The sequence below is a fragment of the Lissotriton helveticus genome, chromosome 8, assembly GCF_964261635.1.
Source record: "Lissotriton helveticus chromosome 8, aLisHel1.1, whole genome shotgun sequence".
Taxonomy (NCBI): Eukaryota; Metazoa; Chordata; class Amphibia; order Caudata; family Salamandridae; genus Lissotriton; species Lissotriton helveticus.
The window spans coordinates 703505717-703523572 of NC_136069.1; positions in this window are offsets into that span (position 1 = coordinate 703505717).

Below are 17856 nucleotides of genomic sequence, written 5' to 3' on the forward strand. Positions count from 1 at the left end.
CCTGATTACGCACAACGGCGTGTCTCCACGCTATAGTGGGTGGTAGCGGCATAACCCTCACAGATCAGTACAGCACCAGTCTACCGAACAAAAAGATGAGTTTTAAGTCTGCCCCTAAATCTTGACTCTGAGGGTTCTAAGCGCAGTTCCAGCGGGAGTTTATTCCAGCTTTTTGCAGCCAGGAACCTAAAAGACCTGCCCCCCATACGAGCCTTTCTCACTCTGGGGATATTCAGTAACCCAGACCCAGCAGATCTCAGTGTTCGGGACGGCTCATAGCGGGTAACAAGGTCCTGTAATGGCACCGGTGCCTTACCGCCCATGATGCGGTGGCACATACACAGTACCTTAAACTCAATTCGACTCCTCACCGGAAGCCAATGAAGAGCTCAAAGCGCTGCCTTCGAGGCCGATCTCCTAGGCAACCTCAGGACCAGGAGGGCCGCGGCGTTCTGTAACACCTAGACACGATCAAGGCTCCTTTCTGTGGCCCACAGATAGAGAAGATTGCCATAGTCCAATCGTGCTGTTACCAGGGCATGCACCAGCGTCCTTCGGACCTCTGTGGGTATGAGCTCAAGAACCTTCCGTAGGCCTTTCAGGACACCAAAGCACACCCCCACTACTCTGTTAATCTGAGGCCTGAGTGTCAGGTCAGTATCAAGCCAGATACCAAGATTTTTGGCTTCCTGACAAGGTATCGGTGCCGACCCCAGACAAGGTTGCCACCATGTTGAGTTCCACACAGACGGGCCCCCCCCCACTAAGAGCACCTCTGTCTTGCTGCCGTTCAGCCTCAGGCAGTTGGAAGACATCCAGGTTGCAAGCTCCTGCATGCAAGCTCTGAATCTGTCCGCAGCAAGACCCGGCGCGCATGATAGGGAGATGACCAGCTGTGTGTCATCAGCGTAGGACACTATGCGCAGCCCATGGCCCTCCACAATGGTAGCCACCGGGGAAACATACACGTTAGAAAGGGTTGGGCTCAGGGACGAACCCTGTGGAACGCCCTGACCCAAGTTGACCACTCTGGAATAGCAGTCCCCCTGCCTAACCAGAAAACCCCTATTTACCAGGAAGGACTGGATCCATTTCAGAGCAGCGCCTGAGATCCCGCCTTCATTCAGACACTGTAGCAAGGTGGTATGTGCTACAGTGTCGAAAGCTGCGCTTAGGTCCAACAGAATCAGGGCCATGGTTTGGCCCTCATCCACCCTCTGTCTGATGGTCTCGACTGCCATAAGTAGAGCCGACTCGGTGGAGTTTCGAGGCCGGAATCCAAACTGAGTGGCGTGCAGGAGGGATGCCTCCTCCACAAATTCCATCAGCTGGATATTCAATACCTTCTGCGCTACTTTGGTCATATAGGGTAGGAGTGATATGGGGCGGAGGTTCTCCAGTTTCTCGAAACTGATGTTCGGTTTCTTTTGTAAGAGGAGTACTACTGCCGGTTTCCACCCTATGGGTACAGTGTGAGTCCTAAAAGATACATCCAGCAGATGCCTAATATAGGGCTCCAAGTTCACCAGGCTTTCAGCGAGCCGTTTAAGTGGTGCAGGATCCCTCGGGGAGCCAGACTTTACCGATCTTCAGATCTGTATGAGTGCCTCCGGAGGGGGGGTAGTGAGGTTAGCTAAGCCATACTGTCCCCTAGCTTCCCCCACAACTTCATCAAACTCAGCCTCGGTTGTGGTTTGGGCAGGGAAGGACAGATAGATATTTGCGACTTTTTCCGCAAAGTAATCCGCAATACGGTTGCATGAATCCAACGAGCAGTCCCCCTGTACCACGGAGGATTTAGCTACCGAGATGGATTTATAGATTTTGAACAGTTCCTTCGCAGAATTCTCTGCCTCCCTAATCCTTTCTGCATAGTAGGCTGCTTTTGATTTCCTGATCAGCCCATGGTAAGCCCGCCTCTTCACTAAGTGCTCTTGTCTGGTTTGGCTCGAAAAAGCCACCCTCCACTGCCTCTCCGTGCGCCTACATTCCGACTTTGCCAACCGCAGCTCATCGCTGTACCACGGAGCCATTCTATGTGTGCGACGGCCCGGCTTGACCAACCAGAGTGGGGCAGTGCAGTCCAGCGCCTCTAAGATACGCTTGTCGAGATTACTACTGGCTGTTTCCACATCCAGCCCACCCGGCCTCCCTCCTTTAGTGAGTGCCTCGTCAAAACTCGCCTGAGAGAATTTTACCCACTTCCGGCTGGGATAGTTCAAGGGTGCCTGTTCCCACATCCTAGCCCCTGGTATCCGCACCACGAAGGGCACAAGAAGATGGTCTGTCCAAGGCACCGGGATATTGGGTTTGGTCTCTACATTCCCCCAGTTAGCGAATATCGGGTCCTGCTGGTGGGTGGGGGCCTTCACTCTCTGTTCCAGCTGGAGCGCCAGCAGTTCTTGACAAAGCACTGCAGCCCCTCTATCCAAGGGATCGTCCAGGTGCATATTCAGATCTCCTAGCACAAGGAACTTATCCCTTCGAAGAGCAGCTTCGGTGATTCCCTCTACCATGCTGTCTACAAACCTGGAGTAGGGACCCGGAGGCCTATAAATCAAGAAACCCTTCACAGTTTTGCCACCATTTACCCTAATGGTAAAGGCCCCTGCCTCACTGTCCGTAATGGTCACATGCTCCATTTGACAGGTAAGCGGTTGCTTAAATGCAATAGCAATGCCCCCGCCCCTGCCAATGGGCCTGTCTAGCCTGGCAATCAGATACCCCTCTGGCAAGGCCTCAATGACATCTGGATCCGAGGCCGCGTCTAGCCATGTTTCTGTTACAAACAGGAGATCCAGTTGTTTTTTCGTAAGCAGGTCACAGATGTCTAGCCTGTGTTTGCGCAGGGATCTGACATTGAGCAACCCACAGTTTAGACTGGGGTGCTCCTGCTTATCCTCTCCTCCTGTGCTACAAACATACTGACAGTGTTTACAGCTCACATTCTCCTCCACTCTCATGCTATGTAAGCACGGGTTAGGGTACGGAATGCGGAGGCTGAGGAGTTGATCCCTGCTACAGACCATGCAGACTCCCATCAGACCAGGGGTTTGGGTCCTGGCCCGCGCCCGGCCGCGGACGGGCGCAGACGGGCAAGCCTTTGGCGAGCCTTTAGCGTGCCGCCGGCGCGCCCGCTGCGCGGTCGAGCACACATCCGCCTTTTAACACCCCCAGTGCCTCGCAACACTAGAGCGCTGCCCGTCCTCCCCCGTGCACCGGAAGTGGCTGGCTCGGACCTACCATGCCCTCTGCTCGAATGGTGCTAGTCCCTGGCGTCAGAACAGGGCGGGTAGGAAGGAAACGAGACCAGCCCCCCTGTGCCTAGCTGCTGCCTTCAGGTAAGAGACCACAGCAGAACAGCGGTGCCACCCGCAGATTTTTAAAATGCCTCCGGGGTGACTGCCAGAAGACCTCTGCAGTCAGGGATAAGCACAGTAAATAAAACAAACAAAGTCACGGAGGGAGCCTAATCACTCTCCTCCCACTGTTCCCCCGAGGTTTAAAAGCAGATTAAAACAATCAAAAAATCACACTGGCGCCGTAAGCAGCTAGGACACTGCCACTGTCCACTCACCACCACGGGGGCCCGGGATCCAATGCCTTTTAACACCCCCAGTGCCTCGCAACACTAGAGCGCTGCCCGTCCTCCCTCGCGCACCGGAAGTGGCTGGCTCAGACCTACCACGCCCTCTGCTTGAACGGTGCTAGTCACCGGCGTCAGAACGGGGCGGGTAGGAAGGAAACGAGACCAGCCCCCCTGTGCCTAGCTGCTGCCTTCAGGTAAGAGACATCGGCAGAACACCGGTGCCACCCGCAGATTTTTAAAATGCCTCCGGGGTGACTGCCAGAAGACCTCTGCAGTCAGGGATAAGCACAGTAAATAAAACAAGCAAAGTCACGGAGGGAGCCTAATCGCTCTCCTCCCTGTGTTCCCCCCGAGGTTTAAAAGCAGATTAAAACAATCGATTTGCAATGCGATTTGCACCCATGAGGGGCAGGACTATAAAGGAACCATCGCAAGTGGGATGCAAAACATTGCCGCTTAATGTCTCTACAAGCCAAGACCATTGACAAAGGCGAATGGATGCCCAAAATGCGTTTGGCACTATTGGCAAGTTTTAAGCTGGAACTAGCGAGGTTGCTGGTTCTACATGCCCTGCAAATAACAGAATTTATACACAACCGAGTGTGGCGCCTTCACTTTGGGAGCAAAGTTGATTTGGAATATATATATATATATATATATATATATATATATATATATATATATATATATATATATATATATATATATATATAAAAATAAAAGCTCAGAGAAAGTAGACAGCACTCTCGGGGGGTTAAATCCAGGTTGGATTTATTTTGCACAGAAGTTTAAACACAAACGCCTTTCGGCGGGACGCCTTCGTCAGTAGTGAGGCGGCCGCCATGACGCAACTAAATAAATACACACAAATCACCATAGCTACAGTCACGTGGGAGATGGGCACCACTAAGCGCCATGTTAGTGTCAGGCATGGCGCAAAATCATCACAGATTCATAAAACAAGTGCAATAAAAGTGCAATACATCAGCCAAACCTAAAACTCAATTAAAAAATAATTATAGAAAAGTTCTGAGCCGAAATTGAGCACAGTGTATCAATAACAGTAAATGCGCAAATCAAGTCAATCTGGGTCGCACTCTACATCATATTTGCTGTTGGTCTAAATCCATTTTAGAAAAAATTAATGAATTAACCAAAAGAAGGGGGGGGATACCCTATCATAATATGCAATGTACATCATATATGATAGTGCCCTAATGGGCTACCACAATCAAATAACTTGCAGCCTATGTTGACTGGACATAAACGATCAATAGGGCCCTGGATGGGCATATTGATTCAAAAAGGAAAAAACCTCCTATATACAGTAAATTCGGTGCGACTAACTTGCTAAATTCATTCATCAATGAGTTTGAAAGGATGGCAAAGATAATTTAACTGCTGACCTACATTCCTAAAAAAAAAAATGTGAAAACAGATAATCAGAACAAAATATCTACAGTCTATATTTACAGGTGTACCCTGAGCTCTTCCCCCATATTCAGTCCTAAATGTGTCTTGGTGGCCAGATCGATGATATAACGAGATTCGAGTCTCCTCAAACGTTTCTCTCTATCCCCGCCCCGCGGGTCTCGTGCCACATAATCCAAGCAAAAGTACTTTAAGAGTTTACGATTGCTATCATGATGCGATTGGAAATGGCGTCATACGGGGTAGTTGCTATCGTTGTTCTGTATAGCTCTATGGTGTTCTAACACACGCATCTTGGCAGGATGAATCGTGCTGCCCACATACCTACGTTATAGAAACAAGGGTTCCTAGCTTATTTAAATTTATTCACAATACAGTATAGCACACAATGGACTACTATACAATAACTTATTCCTGCCCAGCCGGGCAGGAAATTTATTTTTCAAACAATGTCAATTTCAACACAATATTTTCAGACAAATAGTATGACACAAGCCTGTGCCGTACTTAGAAGGGGAGAAGATAGAGAAAAGTGAAAGGGGTGTTTTCAGGCAAGGAAAAAAGAGCAAAACAGGGCACTTTACAGTTGAAAAGAAATAGTAATAGTGTCGCCTGGAGTGAAACAAACAATCTCAAATTTTGAATTGCTACATGTATGTACACTCATAGGTGTCACGTTTCGATCCCTTCGCTCAATTAGTTAATTGGGATCATCATCAGGACTTAATAAATAGGGTTGCCTGAATATAACAAAGCCTGTTGAGAAGGTAAGAAAACAAGCACAAAGAGAAATCTTTAGAGAAATTTAGGAGAGCAGTCAACGCATGCCTTAAAATTCCTTTATACATCTGAAATCACAGATTGTGACATGTGCTGGGTGAATGTGCCATTTGCGAAGTCATGTTCGCTTTTTACATTTTAATTTTTACACTTTATTTTCATACTGATACTCGGAATCGCAGTGATTCAAGTGCAGAAATTGTTGGGAGTTTGTGCACAACGAGTGACTGTGGGGATTGTGCAGCCATGTGTTTAGTGAATGTGGGATGCCCATAACTCAGTGAGCTCGTGTTAGAGCCGGGCCACATGCATGTCTGGTTCTATTATGAATTTGGACCTTCTTGTTGGTCAGCTCAGCACGTACCTCTATGTTAGAAGAGGTTTGGATTAAGGCGTCAGACTTGCTAGGAGCGCCTGGGGGAAGCGTCCAGGGATGCAATACTGGTCCTGGTCGAGGGGTTTAATTACTTCCCATCGTGGTTTTAAACCGGGCTGTGGGAAAAATGCATTTTAGTATGCGTGGTCGGGGAGGGACAGCAAACGAGTGAACTAATCAAGTTACATACCCATTGTGAGCTCGTTTTGAAACGTATGTGTTTCCAACCGAATCTTGGGTCGAGATGGCTCAAATACTGAAAGCGCCGATTTGGCGGGCTGAAATAAATTATGTTCAGGGTTTATGTTTGCCAAAAATAACGTCTGGGGAGTCTAAACGGACAATAGTGAAGGGCGTTTTACCTTGTTTATCGTTCTTGAAAGGTGCACTAAGGGCTGGATGGCCACTGGTAAAAGTTGAATAGTTGTACACTCAATATTCCGACAATGTCATCAATGTTGCACTAAAAGAAGGGAGTTTACAAGGCGCCCAATTTGTGAAAGTAAGTTAGGGTCAGGCTGCAGCCACCGGGGAAGAGCCACTTACCGAGTATGGTTAAAACTCGCGTCTGGCCGGGATGCTTAGTGTCAATGCCGGTTACCGCTGGTGTTCCCGGGCTTGCTGTTCATAGAATAGCGTCCGGTCACGTGGAGGTGACTTCGGGCGCCATCTTGGAGCGGTGTCTACGTCATGAATGGCTGGAAAAAGTGGATGGGGTTCCTAGGCGCTAACATGGGCGCCATTTTGAAGTGTCCCAGAGTTGAGGCGGACTATACTGTTGGGAACTATTGGACCCATAGTTTGAGATTTCATGGGGACCCACTGTGGGGGAGCCCAGATTACTTGGCATTGGAAATATTAGACAAAGGGCCACCTAGTCAAGCGAGTTCAAGGTCTGCTCCAGAGTTAGTCTAACACTTTGCAAGATACAAGGGTGATGGGTGGAGTGAGGGGAGTGCATGCATAACAGTGAAACATTTGTGACACATATATGTTCATTAAAAACTAATAGAAAACTAATGGATGAGATCTCTGAGTCTTTTTGCTTTACAGTTCCATAATTCGATAGCGTATATTCACAATAGAGTGGTCCAGTCCTCACTCCGGTTCAATCCAGTGTGGATGGTGTTGAACTGTATAATAGATTTCAATTCCTCACGATTCAGAATTTGTTGCAGATTGCCGCCTCTTTGTGGTAATGTTACCGATTTCAAGACTGTCCATCTTAAATCGTCAGCCGTGTGTTTCAAGGATGAAAAATGTTCCACTAGTGGGGCATTCAGAGTCCCACATCTTATGCGGCTCCGGTGTTGGCTTATGCGTGTCTTCACCTTCTGTGTGGTTTGCCCCACATACATTTTTGGACAAGGGCATAAGACCGCATAAATTACATTGCAACTGTTACAGTTTGTTAAGGCTTTCATCTCATTTGTGACATTATTGTGACCGAAAGTGCGCCCCTCCAGTGTCAAATCACACACAATACATTGTCCGCATTTTACATGCCCTATCACAGGTGGTAGACCCCAGTTGGATTCAATCGTGTTACTTATGGGTGATGTAGGTAGGGCCACCCGAACAAGATGGTCTTTTATATTTTTGCTTTTTTTGAACGCAAACAATGGCTTTTCAAAATTTAGTTGGCCTGCGTTCAAGATTGACCAATGCTGCAGGATTGTCTTCCGAATTTGATTCGAAACTGGGGAGTAAGTGGTTACACAAGCAATTCTTTCAGTCCTCTCCCTACTTTTTGGTTCAAGTAAGACATCTCTGGGGCAGTACCATGCTCTTTTAGCGGCATTCCTGACTAATCTTTTTGGGTACCCCCGCGCTTTTAGTTTGGATGACAAAATATCTGCCTCTCTGAAATAGTCAAGTTTTGATGAGCAGTTGCGTCTTATACGGAGGAATTGTGAGTAGGGGAGAGAATCTTTGAGGGCTTTAGGATGGTTGCTATCATACCTCAACAGCGTATTGCGTTCGGTTGGTTTCCTGTAAAGTCGGGTTAGCAATTCACCCTCCTCATGGTAAATTGTCAAATCGAGGAAAGGGATCTCTGTTTTATGATGAGAGAGGGTAAACTGCAGGTCATCACAGTTATTGTTTAGCCAGTTTTAGAAAGACTCTAAGGTCTTCTCGTCCAGATTCCAAATTAAAAAAATATCATCTATGTATCGTCGCCTGATGGCGATCCCAGAGCGGAATGGATTGAAATCCGATAGGATCGTGCCTGTCTCGAGCGCGTCCATAAACAATATTGCCAGGTGGGGGGCAAAAATAGCCCCCATAGATGTACCCTTTATCTGCTGGTAGAATACCCCATCAAAGACAAAAAAGTTTTTTGTGAGGCACAATTCCAATAGCTGAAGTATGAAGAGTGTTGGTACTCTGTGGGGTCTGGGCCTGGAGTCAAGGATTTTTTGAATGACCCGTAGAGCCGCTCCTTGGGGGATATTAGTATAGAGCGACTCTACGTCCAGGGTACAGAGTGTCTGGGAATCAGGGTCAAAAGGGTAATGCTCAACCAAGTTAATCATTTCCATGCTGTCACGGACATAACAGCTGGTAGATGGCACAAAATCTTTGATGGGAAAATCCACATAGGAACCCAGTGGTTCCAAAATTGAGCCACAGGCAGACACTATCGGTCTTCCCGGAGGTTTCTCAATGTTTTTATGAACCTTAGGGAGAGTGTAAATCACAGGTAAGCGTGGACATTTGACATTCAGAAAGTTACACTCCTTCTTACTAAGGTAGCCTTCATCTTTGGCATCTGCGGTCAGCTTTTTAATTTGCGCTTGAATATCACTGGTTGGATTACGCCCTAGTCTTAAATAGTGCTCTCTGTTGTTCAGTTGACGATTAATCTCATCTTTATAAGAATCAATGTTCTGCAGCACAATTCCTCCGCCCTTATCAGCACTTTTGATAATCAGATCGGCATTAGATTTAAGTGTGCTGATTGCTTCTTTCTCACTCTTAGGGATGTTGTAAGGGATGAATAGTTTTTTCTTTTCCAATGACTCTAGATCTTTAATGATCATTTTTTCGAAAGTCACTATTTCGGATGGGACCATACTGGCAGATGGCAGGAAGGTGGAAGGAGGGCTGAAGGGTGTGTTGCGGTTTGATTGAGGTGGAGGGTGCAGCTGAAAGAAAGCCTTCAGACGAATAAGTCAGAAGAATCTGAGTAATTCAGTCTGCAATTCCATGAAATTTGGACGAATGGTAGGGACAAAGGACAATCCCTTCTTCAAAAGTTCTAATTCAGAATGTTGTAGTATGTGGTTGGACAGATTGAAGATTGGAATGACCTCAGGAGTATTTTGCAGGGAGGGGGCTACCATTGGTAAAAGTTGTTGCGGGTTTTCCGCTCTCCTGGGGCGTTGAACCATCTGCGCGGTTTCTTCACTCTCCCTCTCTGAGGAGTTCCTGATTGGCCCCTGGATAAAAAATTCCCTTGCGGGGCTCCTCCACCTCTTCTTGAATTACTCCCTCCTTCACCGGGGTCTGAGTGGTCAGATGAATCTTCCGAAGTATCGGAGAATCCCACTATGTTTTGCCGTTTATTGTAACGGCCCCACGGTCTGTTGTAGGGCCGTATCTTGCAAAGTGTTAGACTAACTCTGGAGCAGACCTTGAACTCGCTTGACTAGGTGGCCCTTTGTCTAATATTTCCAATGCCAAGTAATCTGCGCTCCCCCACAGTGGGTCCCCATGAAATCTCAAACTATGGGTCCAATAGTTCCCAACAGTATAGTCCGCCTCAACTCTGGGACACTTCAAAATGGCGCCCATGTTAGCGCCTAGGAACCCCATCCACTTTTTCCAGCCATTCATGACGTAGACACCGCTCCAAGATGGCGCCCGAAGTCACCTCCACGTGACCGGACGCTATTCTATGAACAGCAAGCCCGGGAACACCAGCGGTAACCGGCATTGACACGAAGCATCCCGGCCAGACGCGAGTTTTACCCATACTCAGTAAGTGGCTCTTCCCCGGTGGCTGCAGCCTGACCCTAACTTACTTTCACAAATTGGGCGCCTTGTAAACTCCCTTCTTTACTTGCAGTGCAACATTGACGACATTGTCGGAATATTGAGTGTACAACTATTCAACTTTTACCAGTGGCCATCGAGCCCTTAGTGCACCTTTCAAGAACGATAAACAAGGTAAAACGCCCTTCACTATTGTCCGTTTAGACTCCCCAGACGTTATTTTTGGCAAACATAAACCCTGAACATAATTTATTTCAGCCCGCCAAATCGGCGCTTTCAGTATTTGAGCCATCTCGACCCAAGATTCGGTTGGAAACACATACGTTTCAAAACGAGCTCACAATGGGTATGTAACTTGATTAGTTCACTCGTTTGCTGTCCCTCCCCGACCACGCATACTAAAATGCATTTTTCCCACAGCCCGGTTTAAAACCACGATGGGAAGTAATTAAACCCCTCGACCAGGACCAGTATTGCATCCCTGGACGCTTCCCCCAGGCGCTCCTAGCAAGTCTGACGCCTTAATCCAAACCTCTTCTAACATAGAGGTACGTGCTGAGCTGACCAACAAGAAGGTCCAAATTCATAATAGAACCAGACATGCATGTGGCCCGGCTCTAACACGAGCTCACTGAGTTATGGGCATCCCACATTCACTAAACACATGGCTGCACAATCCCCACAGTCACTCGTTGTGCACAAACTCCCAACAATTTCTGCACTTGAATCACTGCGATTCCGAGTATCAGTATGAAAATAAAGTGTAAAAATTAAAATGTAAAAAGCGAACATGACTTCGCAAATGGCACATTCACCCAGCACATGTCACAATCTGTGATTTCAGATGTATAAAGGAATTTTAATGCATGCGTTGACTGCTCTCCTAAATTTCTCTAAAGATTTCTCTTTGTGCTTGTTTTCTTATCTTCTCAACAGGCTTTGTTATATTCAGGCAACCCTATTTATTAAGTCCTGATGATGATCCCAATTAACTAATTGAGCGAAGGGATCGAAACGTGACACCTATGAGTGTACATACATGTAGCAATTCAAAATTTGAGATTGTTTGTTTCACTCCAGGCGACACTATTACTATTTCTTTTCAACTGTAAAGTGCCCTGTTTTGCTCTTTTTTCCTTGCCTGAAAACACCCCTTTCACTTTTCTCTATCTTCTCCCCTTCTAAGTACGGCACAGGCTTGTGTCATACTATTTGTCTGAAAATATTGTGTTGAAATTGACATTGTTTGAAAAATAAATTTCCTGCCCGGCTGGGCAGGAATAAGTTATCGTATAGTAGTCCATTGTGTGCTATACTGTATTGTGAATAAATTTAAATAAGCTAGGAACCCTTGTTTCTATAACGCAGTTATACCCATGGTTCTTGGCTACCCGCTGGGTTTCCCTTGTTTTTTTAAAAATACTTGAGCGCAATCACTAGATTGCAGGGTTTGTCGTTGACTCGAATTACCTCACCCTTGAGGGTGGCCTTCCTAGTGCCATAGTACTTACAGATCCTGAATCTGTCCTTACCTCTCCTTTTAAACCCTTGTCCTTATTTCTCAGGAGATGTCAGACCATGCCCCTTTGTATACTGTAGATCATATCAAACATTTATGTTCACTACCGTCATTACTATCAGAGACTCTGGATGCCCCCCCGGGTGCGGCTTCCAGTTTACCTGAACAACTAGAAAAACTAAAGAAGAAACAGGTCAGGCTCCAACTAATGGTACTTATGCTTACGGATTATCTCAAATCGGGTGTCATACCAGTAGGATTACAGGTGCGGAACATTCCAGGCATATTTACGGATAATCCCAAGTACACGACAAACTTTAGCTACATTGGAACTACATGTTCCAGGCAATGGATAGCATTGGGCATTGATATTGCCACTGAGACACTCAAAACACTGGAGATTGAAATCAGTGACCTCCTAAAACAGATTAATGACTCAGACCCCACACCTGAATGCAAGAAACTGCTTGAACAAGTCGAAAAGGCAGTAGCAGAGTTTAATTACATAGAACAAAACAAAAAAGCGAATAAAGTCAAAAAAGATATCAAGATTTATAGTGCGGAGAATACTTATCCTTATCTTAATAAAGATTTTTATACTAACAGACCTAACTTCAATCCCCACAACAGACCGTGGGGCCGTTACAATAAACGGCAAAACATAGTGGGATTCTCCGATACTTCGGAAGATTCATCTGACCACTCAGACCCCGGTGAAGGAGGGAGTAATTCAAGAAGAGGTGGAGGAGCCCCGCAAGGGAATTTTTTATCCAGGGGCCAATCAGGAACTCCTCAGAGAGGGAGAGTGAAGAAACCGCGCAGATGGTTCAACGCCCCAGGAGAGCGGAAAACCCGCAACAACTTTTACCAATGGTAGCCCCCTCCCTGCAAAATACTCCTGAGGTCATTCCAATCTTCAATCTGTCCAACCACATACTACAACATTCTGAATTAGAACTTTTGAAGAAGGGATTGTCCTTTGTCCCTACCATTTGTCCAAATTTCATGGAATTGCAGACTGAATTACTCAGATTCTTCAGACTTATTCGTCTGAAGGCTTTCTTTCAGCTGCACCCTCCACCTCAATCAAACCGCAACACACCCTTCAGCCCTCCTTCCACCTTCCTGCCATCTGCCAGTATGGTCCCATCCGAAATAGTGACTTTCGAAAAAATGATCATTAAAGATCTAGAGTCATTGGAAAAGAAAAAACTATTCATCCCTTACAACATCCCTAAGAGTGAGAAAGAAGCAATCAGCACACTTAAATCTAATGCCGATCTGATTATCAAAAGTGCTGATAAGGGCGGAGGAATTGTGCTGCAGAACATTGATTCTTATAAAGATGAGATTAATCGTCAACTGAACAACAGAGAGCACTATTTAAGACTAGGGCGTAATCCAACCAGTGATATTCAAGCGCAAATTAAAAAGCTGACCGCAGATGCCAAAGATGAAGGCTACCTTAGTAAGAAGGAGTGTAACTTTCTGAATGTCAAATGTCCACGCTTACCTGTGATTTACACTCTCCCTAAGGTTCATAAAAACATTGAGAAACCTCCGGGAAGACCGATAGTGTCTGCCTGTGGCTCAATTTTGGAACCACTGGGTTCCTATGTGGATTTTCACATCAAAGATTTTGTGCCATCTACCAGCTGTTATGTCCGTGACAGCATGGAAATGATTAACTTGGTTGAGCATTACCCTTTTGACCCTGATTCCCAGACACTCTGTACCCTGGACGTAGAGTCGCTCTATACTAATATCCCCCAAGGAGCGGCTCTACGGGTCATTCAAAAAATCCTTGACTCCAGGCCCAGACCCCACAGAGTACCAACACTCTTCATACTTCAGCTATTGGAATTGTGCCTCACAAAAAACTTTTTTGTCTTTGATGGGGTATTCTACCAGCAGATAAAGGGTACATCTATGGGGGCTATTTTTGCCCCCCACCTGGCAATATTGTTTATGGACGCGCTCGAGACAGGCACGATCCTATCGGATTTCAATCCATTCCGCTCTGGGATCCCCATCTGGCGACGATACATAGATGATATTTTTTTAATTTGGAATCTGAGCGAGAAGACCTCAGAGTCTTTCTTACACTGGCTAAACAATAACTGTGATGACCTGCAGTTTACCCTCTCTCATCATAAAACAGAGATCCCTTTCCTCGATTTGACAATTTACCATGAGGAGGGTGAATTGCTAACCCGACTTTACAGGAAACCAACCGAACGCAATACGCTGTTGAGGTATGATAGCAACCATCCTAAAGCCCTCAAAGATTCTCTCCCCTACTCACAATTCCTCCGTATAAGACGCAACTGCTCATCAAAACTTGACTATTTCAGAGAGGCAGATATTTTGTCATCCAAACTAAAAGCGCGGGGGTACCCAAAAAGATTAGTCAGGAATGCCGCTAAAAGAGCATGGTACTGCCCCAGAGATGTCTTACTTGAACCAAAAAGTAGGGAGAGGACTGAAAGAATATCTTGTGTAACCACTTTCTCCCCAGTTTCGAATCAAATTCGGAAGACAATCCTGCAGCATTGGTCAATCTTGAACGCAGGCCAACTAAATTTTGAAAAGCCATTGTTTGCGTTCAAAAAAAGCAAAAATATAAAAGACCATCTTGTTCGGGCGGCCCTACCTACATCACCCATAAGTAACACGATTGAATCCAACTGGGGTCTACCACCTGTGATAGGGCATGTAAAATGCGGACAATGTATTGTGTGTGATTTGACACTGGAGGGGCGCACTTTCAGTCACAATAATGTCACAAATGAGATGAAAGCCTTAACAAACTGTAACAGTTGCAATGTAATTTATGCGGTCTTATGCCCTTGTCCAAAAATGTATGTGGGGCAAACCACACAGAAGGTGAAGACACGCATAAGCCAACACCGGAGCCGCATAAGATGTGGGACTCTGAATGCCCCACTAGTGGAACATTTTTCATCCTTGAAACACACGGCTGACGATTTAAGATGGACAGTCTTGAAATCGGTAAAATTACCACAAAGAGGCGGCAATCTGCAACAAATTCTGAATCGTGAGGAATTGAAATCTATTATACAGTTCAACACCATCCACACTGGATTGAACCGGAGTGAGGACTGGACCATCTATTGTGAATATATGCTATCGAATTATGGAACTGTAAAGCAAAAAGACTCAGAGATCTCATCCATTAGTTTTCTATTAGTTTTTAATGAACATATATGTGTCACAAATGTTTCACTGTTATGCATGCACTCCCCTCACTCCACCTATCACCCTTGTATCTTGCAAAGTGTTAGACTAACTCTGGAACAGACCTTGAACTCGCTTGACTAGGTGGCCCTTTGTCTAATATTTCCAATGCCAAGTAATCTGCGCTCCCCCACAGTGGGTCCCCATGAAATCTCAAACTATGGGTCCAATAGTTCCCAACAGTATAGAACGCCTCAACTCTGGGACACTTCAAAATGGCGCCCATGTTAGCGCCTAGGAACCCCATCCACTTTTTCCAGCCATTCATGACGTAGACACCGCTCCCAGATGGCGCCGGAAGTCACCTCCACGTGACCGGACGCTATTCTATGAACAGCAAGCCCGGGAACACCAGCTGTAACCGGCATTGACACGAAGCATCCCGGCCAGACGCGAGTTTTACCCATACTCGGTAAGTGGCTCTTCCCCGGTGGCTGCAGCCTGACCCTAACTTACTTTCACAAATTGGGCGCCTTGTAAACTCCCTTCTTTACTTGCAGTGCAACATTGACGACATTGTCGGAATATTGAGTGTACAACTATTCAACTTTTACCAGTGGCCATCGAGCCCTTAGTGCACCTTTCAAGAACGATAAACAAGGTAAAACGCCCTTCACTATTGTCCGTTTAGACTCCCCAGACGTTATTTTTGGCAAACATAAACCCTGAACATAATTTATTTCAGCCCGCCAAATCGGTGCTTTCAGTATTTGAGCCATCTCGACCCAAGATTCGGTTGGAAACACATACGTTTCAAAACGAGTTCACAATGGGTATGTAACTTGATTAGTTCACTCGTTTGCTGTCCCTCCCCGACCACGCATACTAAAATGCATTTTTCCCACAGCCCGGTTTAAAACCACGATGGGAAGTAATTAAACCCCTCGACCAGGACCAGTATTGCATCCCTGGACGCTTCCCCCAGGCGCTCCTAGCAAGTCTGACGCCTTAATCCAAACCTCTTCTAACATAGAGGTACGTGCTGAGCTGACCAACAAGAAGGTCCAAATTCATAATAGAACCAGACATGCATGTGGCCCGGCTCTAACACGAGCTCACTGAGTTATGGGCATCCCACATTCACTAAACACATGGCTGCACAATCCCCACAGTCACTCGTTGTGCACAAACTCCCAACAATTTCTGCACTTGAATCACTGCGATTCCGAGTATCAGTATGAAAATAAAGTGTAAAAATTAAAATGTAAAAAGCGAACATGACTTCGCAAATGGCACATTCACCCAGCACATGTCACAATCTGTGATTTCAGATGTATAAAGGAATTTTAAGGCATGCGTTGACTGCTCTCCTAAATTTCTCTAAAGATTTCTCTTTGTGCTTGTTTTCTTATCTTCTCAACAGGCTTTGTTATATTCAGGCAACCCTATTTATTAAGTCCTGATGATGATCCCAATTAACTAATTGAGCGAAGGGATCGAAACGTGACACCTATGAGTGTACATACATGTAGCAATTCAAAATTTGAGATTGTTTGTTTCACTCCAGGCGACACTATTACTATTTCTTTTCAACTGTAAAGTGCCCTGTTTTGCTCTTTTTTCCTTGCCTGAAAACACCCCTTTCACTTTTCTCTATCTTCTCCCCTTCTAAGTACGGCACAGGCTTGTGTCATACTATTTGTCTGAAAATATTGTGTTGAAATTGACATTGTTTGAAAAATAAATTTCCTGCCCGGCTGGGCAGGAATAAGTTATCGTATAGTAGTCCATTGTGTGCTATACTGTATTGTGAATAAATTTAAATAAGCTAGGAACCCTTGTTTCTATAACGCAGTTATACCCATGGTTCTTGGCTACCCGCTGGGTTTCCCTTGTTTTTTTAAAAAGCCCACATACCTAAGCCCACAGGGTCAGCTAAGGCAGTAGACAACATACGGTGTATGACAATTCATGAATTTATTGATTTTGATCGGTGCTTCCCGCCCTGGTATTGAATAGGTCAAGGTTTTCTTACTGTCAGCACAGGCTTTGCATTTATTGCAAAGATGGAAACCTGTGAGTCCCTGTATACCCTTGTTCATTGGTGATAGGTGACTTTGGACTAGATGGTATTTGAGAGATCTAGTTCTGCGGAAGCTTACTGCTGGATTATTGGGAATGTCATGACCAATAATTGGATCAGATTTTAAAATACTCCAATTTGAGTACATGATCTTCTTTAGACTCCTAGCTGCATTAGAAAAATTAGTAATGAGTCTAAGATTAGTGTTCCCTGTACTGCTCTTCTTCGGGACCTGTTTGATGAGCTCAGATCTATTTGCAGTTTCTGATTTCTTCCATGCCTCCTTCAGGACCCTTTCTTTGTAGCCACGCTCCCTGAATCTGTTAAGACATTCTGCGCCAGCTTCTGCGAAGTCTTCTGATCTAGAGCTGTCGCGTTTTATGCGCAAAAGTTCCCCGTACGGGATACTGTTTTTCAGATTGCTCGGGTGGCTGCTAAGTGCATGGAGCACTGAATTGCCTGCTGTGGGTTTCCTGAATAATGATGTCTGCATCCTACCATCTGTTACAAAGACCTTAACATCTAGGTAAGTGACTTCCCTTGCACTGATCTCGCCAGAAAACCTGAGATTTATGTTATGTTATTTGTTATGTTATGTTATTTTGTGGCTTTTATAGCGCACAGCTACTCAAAAGAGTGTCCCGGCGCTTTATTAACATCCTGGAAAGCAAACACAACACAGAAAAAGGGGAGAAGAGTAAAATAAAATCTAAGAGGCAAACAGCATGTATTCACTGACTGATTCCTCACTGCCTTGCCAGACAAGAAAGAGATTGTCTATGTACCACCTCCAAATAAGAGTTCTCTCAACCCAGTGGTCGCAGGAGTCTGACCAGGCCGCTGCTTCTCCCACCAGCCAACGAACAAGTTCGTGTAGCTGG